Source organism: Diprion similis, chromosome 8 (assembly GCF_021155765.1).
Source record: "Diprion similis isolate iyDipSimi1 chromosome 8, iyDipSimi1.1, whole genome shotgun sequence".
Taxonomy (NCBI): domain Eukaryota; kingdom Metazoa; phylum Arthropoda; class Insecta; order Hymenoptera; family Diprionidae; genus Diprion; species Diprion similis.
In genome coordinates, this window is record NC_060112.1 from 3,741,137 (window position 1) to 3,748,701 (window position 7,565).

Genomic DNA, 7,565 nt, shown 5'->3' on the forward strand with positions numbered 1-7,565 from the left:
TGATGACGAACAACGCAATTCCATTTTCATCATACATTTGCATTTACTGACTTGTGAGGTACATACATATTTCCAAGATAACCCACTTACGCTGGGGGCCCGAACACATGACCGTCACATTACCTAGCCATTCAATACAGACACGTTCCAGAAATGTTCCTGAAACGTTACCAATAACCTGTGGAAATACCATTTGATTATCGTTGAGTCTCACGTCCTAGTTTCTCAATTAAATACGGATTGATATCAATTAAACTTCTTTTATATACGATTTTAAATGTTATTGGTATGTTTTTGTGTCGCGTCTGAAACCCTTTTTATTTAGTTACTAAACTCTGTTTACAATCATATTATATATTTGAAACTATTAGTTCTTCTTACGCGCTTTTGAAAAATCTAATGCTCGGCAATGTCATTTTATAGTTATGTTTAATGTCTCATTGACAAGAGCGGGGGTCGGTGTAACCTACCATAGGCTGAGGTGTAAAGCCGAATAAAAAAGCCCAAGATAATAGTTACGCACATAAATTTTTCCTATTGGTCTAAGTCCCACCAATTTTGGGAAAAATCAGTTTGGAAGCCCGATAGAAGGTGCAGCAAAAAATCTGACTTTATAAAAGAATAGTCCGTCAGTCAATCAGTCAATCAGTGAAATGGTTAAATAGTCAATCAGTCTAAAACGTCGTGAAGCTGAGTTTCTGAGTTCTGAACAAATTTCAGTAAAAAATAGATTTCTTGCAGTTTATTATCATTTTTTTATGAGGAATAGAGCTCCAAGTTCAGTTCGTCTTCTACTTCACTCAGAGAATTGATCTCTGTTAACTGTGAACAAAGTGAGCTCCGAACGTTTCTTAATTTTCTTTTCGTAATTGATTTTTGGTAGCCCATAAAAACTGGTCATGGAATTGAAAAATAAGTCACATTTTATGCAATGAGCACAGTTATGCACTAGAGAGAATTCGTTTTCAGGGAATGTGTGGTGTTATATAAATTGCAAGCTTATTCTAAAAATCATTCTGTTCTTTCATCGAAGGTAATGAACCTCAACTACGTCAACCTTGTCGGCTGCCTGGAGAGTTAACCAACCAAGAGGATGTCAGAATTGGAAATTGAAGGGGTATATTACATGACGAGACTAAGCCTGTCAACACTGAAGAATCCAAGCAGGTTAGCCCTACTATTTTGTGCGAACATTTTTTTGTCCCAGAATCAATTTGTATGACTTTTTCCAGACTAATTGGACCTGAAAGATTGCAAGTAAAGCGTTTAGGTGATCGTGGGATCAACAGTTGAAGAAATACGGGAATAATATGAGGATATTCAATCATTTATTATTTTAAAGTCTTTATAATCAATCATTCATTATTTTAAATAAGTGACAATTAACGGATACAATACAATATCAAACATAATATATACGTTGCGCCTGTACTCAGGCGGGATCTAAAGCTATACTTATACTAATTACATCAGTGACTATCGGCTATAATATATTTCTTATTCTACTTCAGATAATGTATGTTGCACTCTCTTTTCCTGTTATGAGAATCAAAGTTATTATGTTATGGAGAATCATACTTTTGCATTTTTTTTTGTCTAATTCAGTATTATGCAACAACATGTTGTATAAGTACACACTGACTCCTGAACACTTGTACTAGATTTATGGCATATTGAATAAACTGCTTAAGTTTATGGCTGTGAGTTTATAAATTTTTTTCCTCACCTTTCGTGTAACCGACCGAGTAGTAATTAATATGTTTTGACCGTACCTGTTGTTACGGTGTTAAGAAGGGTTGGACATTGCTTATTGAGAGATTATTGCGCCCGAAAAGATTGAGAAATGCGATCAATTTTTACAGATTTGAGCAGTTTGATTGAACGTTGAGAATTCGGAGGAGAAATCTGGAACAGCGTTGGACCAGCCGCTGGAAAAATACTGAAGTATTTGTCCGGTTTTCAGCGGACACTCACGATCCGTTGCTCGCAGAGTATTTGGACTGCGTTTAATCAATTTCTCTGGCAAAATCACGTCAGGATTATGCATAACAGATGGCCTAGGAGCAATATTCAGAGTATTAGTGCAACCTTTAGGTTAGCCTTACTTTTTCGTTGGTCAAAAATGTGTTGTCTCGGAATAAATTTGAACGGCCCTTTCTAGACTAATTGAACCGCCAAAAACTCAAAGAATACAAAGAAAATAGCCTGAAAGAAACAGGCGAGGACTTACGAAAATAGCCAGCAGTAGCAAATCTGACAGAACAGATCTTTCACTTTTTACTGAAACTTTTGATGCATTGCTCGCAGCGTATCGATACTGCGGTGAATCGATTTCTCTCGCAAAATGGCGTCGGAATAGTGTGTCCAAGAATGGTTTTTCGCACTTTTCGGAATCGACGACATTTTCACCAAAAATCCGAAGGGGTTAAGCTTACTTTTTTTACGACTTTTCGCGTCGAAAATTTCTGATCTCCGAATTGATTCGAATAACCGTTTCTTGGCTAATTGGAACCCCAGAAACTCGAAAAACACATATAAAACAGCGTAGGACCAACACCAAAGAAATGACGATGAAAATCTGCAGTTTTTTGGCTGTAACTTTTGATCCGTTGCTCGCAGCGTATTGGGACTGCGCTCAATCGATTTCTCTCGCAATATTACGTCGAAATAGTGCCCTAAAGGATTAATTGCAGCACTTTTCAAAGTCGTCGAAATTTTCACCAAAAATCCAAAGGGGTTAACCTTACTTTTTTTGCGATTTTTGGAGTCGAAAATTTCTGATCTCTGAATTGATTCGTATGACCGTTTCTTGGCTAATTGGAACCCCAGGAACGCGAAAACCACATTCGAAACAGCGTAGGACCAACACCAGAGAAATGACGATAAAAATCTGCAGTTTTTTGGCTGTAACTTTTGATCCGTTCCTCGCAGCGTATTGGGACTGCGCTCAATCGATTTCTCTCGCAGAATTACGTCGAAATAGAGCCCTAAAGGATCAATTGCAGCACTTTTCAAAGTCGTCGAAATTTTCACCAAAAATCCAAAGGGGTTAACCTTACTTTTTTTGCGATTTTTGAAGTCGAAAATTTCTGATCACCGAATTAATTTGTATGACCGTTTCTAGGCTAATTAGAACCCCAGAAACTCGAAAAACACATGCAAAACAGCGTAGGACCAACACCAGAGAAATGACGATGAAAATCTGCAGTTTTTTGGCTGTAACTTTTGATCCGTTGCTCGCAGCGTATTGGGACTGCGCTCAATCGATTTCTCTCGCAAAATTACGTCGAAATAGTGCCCTAAAGGATTAATTGCAGCACTTTTCAAAGTCGTCGAAATTTCCACCCAAAATCCGAAGGGGTTAACCTTACTTTTTTTGCGATTTTTGAAGTCGGAAATTTCTGATCTCCGAATTAATTTGTATGACCGTTTCTTGGCTAATTGGAACCCCAGAAACTCGAAAAACACATGCAAAACAGAGTAGGACCAACACCAGAGAAATGACGATGAAAATCTGCAGTTTTTTGGCTGTAACTTTTGATCCGTTGCTCGCAGCGTATTGGGACTGCGCTCAATCGATTTCTCTCGCAAAATTACGTCGGAATAGTGCCCTAAAGAATTAATTGCAGTACCTTTCAAAGTCGTCCATATTTTCACCAAAAATCCAAAGGGGTTAACCTTACTTTTTTTGCGATTTTTGAAGTCGAAAATTTCTGATCTCCGAATCAATTTGTATGACCGTTTCTTGGCTAATTGGAACCCCAGAAACTCGAAAAACACATGCAAAACAGCGTAGGACCAACACCAGAGAAATGATGATGAAAATCTGCAGTTTTTTGGCTGTAACTTTTGATCCGTTGCTCGTAGCGTATTGGGACTGCGCTCAATCGATTTCCCTCGCAAAATTACGTCGGAATAGTGCCCTGAAGGATTAATCTCAGTACTTTTCAAAGTCGTCGAAATTTTCACCAAAAATCCAAAGGGGTTAACCTTACTTTTTTTGCGATTTTTGGAGTCGAAAATTTTTGATCTCTGAATTAATTCGTATGACCGTTTCTTGGCTAATTGGAACCCCAGGAACTCGGAAAACACATTCAAAACAGCGTAGGACCAACACCAGAGAAATGACGATGAAAATCTGCAGTTTTTTGGCTGTAACTTTTGATCCGTTGCTCGCAGCGTATTGGGACTGCGCTCAATCGATTTCTCTCGCAAAATTACGTCGGAATAGTGCCCTAGAGGATTAATTGCAGCACTTTTCAAAGTCGTCGAAATTTCCACCAAAAATCCAAAGGGGTTAACCTTACTTTTTTTGCGATTTTTGGAGTCAAAAATTTCTGATCTCCGAATTAATTTGTATGACCGTTTCTTGGCTAATTGGAACCCCAGAAACTCGAAAAACACATGCAAAACAGCGTAGGACCAACACCAGAGAAATGACGATGGAAATCTGCAGTTTTTTGGCTGTAACTTTTGATCCGTTGCTCGCAGCGTATTAGGACTGCGCTCAATCGATTTCTCTCGCAAAATTACGTCGGAATAGTGCCCTAAAGAATTAATTGCAGTACTTTTCAAAGTCACCGAAATTTTCACCAAAAATCCAAAGGGGTTAACCTTACTTTTTTTGCGATTTTTGGAGTCAAAAACTTCTGATCTCCGAATTAATTTGTATGACCGTTTCTTGGCTAATTGGAACCCCAGAAACTCGAAAAACACATGCAAAACAGCGTAGGACCAACACCAGAGAAATGACGATGAAAATCTGCAGTTTTTTGGCTGTAACTTTTGATCCGTTGCTCGCAGCGTATTGAAACTGCGCTCAATCGATTTCTCTCGCAAAATTACGTCGAAATAGTGCCCTGAAGGATTAATTGCAGTACTTTTCAAAGTCGTCGAAATTTTCACCGAAAATCCAAAGGGGTTAACCTTACTTTTTTTGCGATTTTTGGAGTCGAAAATTTTGGATCTCTGAATTAATTCGTATCACCGTTCCTTGGCTAATTGGAACCCCAGAAACTCGGAAAACACATTCAAAACAGCGTAGGACCAACACCAGAGAAATGACGATGAAAATCTGCAGTTTTTTGGCTGTAACTTTTGATCCGTTGCTCGCAGCGTATTGGGACTGCGCTTAATCGATTTCTCTCGCAAAATTACGTCGGAATAGTGCCCTGAAGGATTAATTGCAGTACTTTTCAAAGTCGTCGAAATTTTCACCAAAAATCCAAAGGGGTTCACCTTACTTTTTTTGCGATTTTTGGAGTCGAAAATTTCTGATCTCCGAATTAATTTGTATGACCGTTTCTTGGCTAATTGAAACCCTAGAAACTCGGAAAACACATGCAAAACAGCGTAGGACCAACACCTGAAAAATGACGATGAAAATCTGCAGTTTTTTGGCTGTAACTTTTGATCCGTTGCTCGCGGCGTATTGGAACTGCGCTCAATCGATTTCTCTCGCAAAATTACGTCGGAATAGTGCCCTAAAGAATTAATTGCAGTACCTTTCAAAGTCGTCGATATTTTCACCAAAAATCCAAAGGGGTTAACCTTACTTTTTTTGCGATTTTTGGAGTCGAAAATTTCTGATCTCTGAATTGATTCGTATGACCGTTTCTTGGCTAATTGGAACCCCAGGAACGCGAAAACCACATTCGAAACAGCGTAGGACCAACACCAGAGAAATGACGATAAAAATCTGCAGTTTTTTGGCTGTAACTTTTGATCCGTTGCTCGCAGCGTATTGGGACTGCGCTCAATAGATTTCTCTCGCAGAATTACGTCGAAATAGAGCCCTAAAGGATCAATTGCAGCACTTTTCAAAGTCGTCGAAATTTTCACCAAAAATCCAAAGGGGTTAACCTTACTTTTTTTGCGATTTTTGAAGTCGAAAATTTCAGATCACCGAATTAATTTGTATGACCGTTTCTAGGCTAATTAGAACCCCAGAAACTCGAAAAACACATGCAAAACAGCGTAGGACCAACACCAGAGAAATGACGATGAAAATCTGCAGTTTTTTGGCTGTAACTTTTGATCCGTTGCTCGCAGCGTATTGGGACTGCGCTCAATCGATTTCTCTCGCAAAATTACGTCGAAATAGTGCCCTAAAGGATTAATTGCAGCACTTTTCAAAGTCGTCGAAATTTCCACCCAAAATCCGAAGGGGTTAACCTTACTTTTTTTGCGATTTTTGAAGTCGGAAATTTCTGATCTCCGAATTAATTTGTATGACCGTTTCTTGGCTAATTGGAACCCCAGAAACTCGGAAAACACATGCAAAACAGCGTAGGACCAACACCAGAGAAATGACGATGAAAATCTGCAGTTTTTTGGCTGTAACTTTTGATCCGTTGCTCGCAGCGTATTGGGACTGCGCTCAATCGATTTCTCTCGCAAAATTACGTCGGAATAGTGCCCTAAAGAATTAATTGCAGTACCTTTCAAAGTCGTCCATATTTTCACCAAAAATCCAAAGGGGTTAACCTTACTTTTTTTGCGATTTTTGAAGTCGAAAATTTCTGATCTCCGAATCAATTTGTATGACCGTTTCTTGGCTAATTGGAACCCCAGAAACTCGAAAAACACATGCAAAACAGCGTAGGACCAACACCAGAGAAATGATGATGAAAATCTGCAGTTTTTTGGCTGTAACTTTTGATCCGTTGCTCGTAGCGTATTGGGACTGCGCTCAATCGATTTCCCTCGCAAAATTACGTCGGAATAGTGCCCTGAAGGATTAATCTCAGTACTTTTCAAAGTCGTCGAAATTTTCACCAAAAATCCAAAGGGGTTAACCTTACTTTTTTTGCGATTTTTGGAGTCGAAAATTTTTGATCTCCGAATTAATTTGTATGACCGTTTCTTGGCTAATTGGAACCCCAGAAACTCGAAAAACACATGCAAAACAGCGTAGGACCAACACCAGAGAAATGACGATGGAAATCTGCAGTTTTTTGGCTGTAACTTTTGATCCGTTGCTCGCAGCGTATTAGGACTGCGCTCAATCGATTTCTCTCGCAAAATTACGTCGGAATAGTGCCCTAAAGAATTAATTGCAGTACTTTTCAAAGTCACCGAAATTTTCACCAAAAATCCAAAGGGGTTAACCTTACTTTTTTTGCGATTTTTGGAGTCAAAAACTTCTGATCTCCGAATTAATTTGTATGACCGTTTCTTGGCTAATTGGAACCCCAGAAACTCGAAAAACACATGCAAAACAGCGTAGGACCAACACCAGAGAAATGACGATGAAAATCTGCAGTTTTTTGGCTGTAACTTTTGATCCGTTGCTCGCAGCGTATTGGAACTGCGCTCAATCGATTTCCCTCGCAAAATTACGTCGGAATAGTGCCCTGAAGGATTAATTGCAGTACTTTTCAAAGTCGTCGAAATTTTCACCGAAAATCCAAAGGGGTTAACCTTACTTTTTTTGCGATTTTTGGAGTCGAAAAATTTTGATCTCTGAATTAATTCGTATGACCGTTCCTTGGCTAATTGAAACCCCAGGAACTCGAAAAACACATTCAAAACAGCGTAGGACCAACACCAGAGAAATGACGATG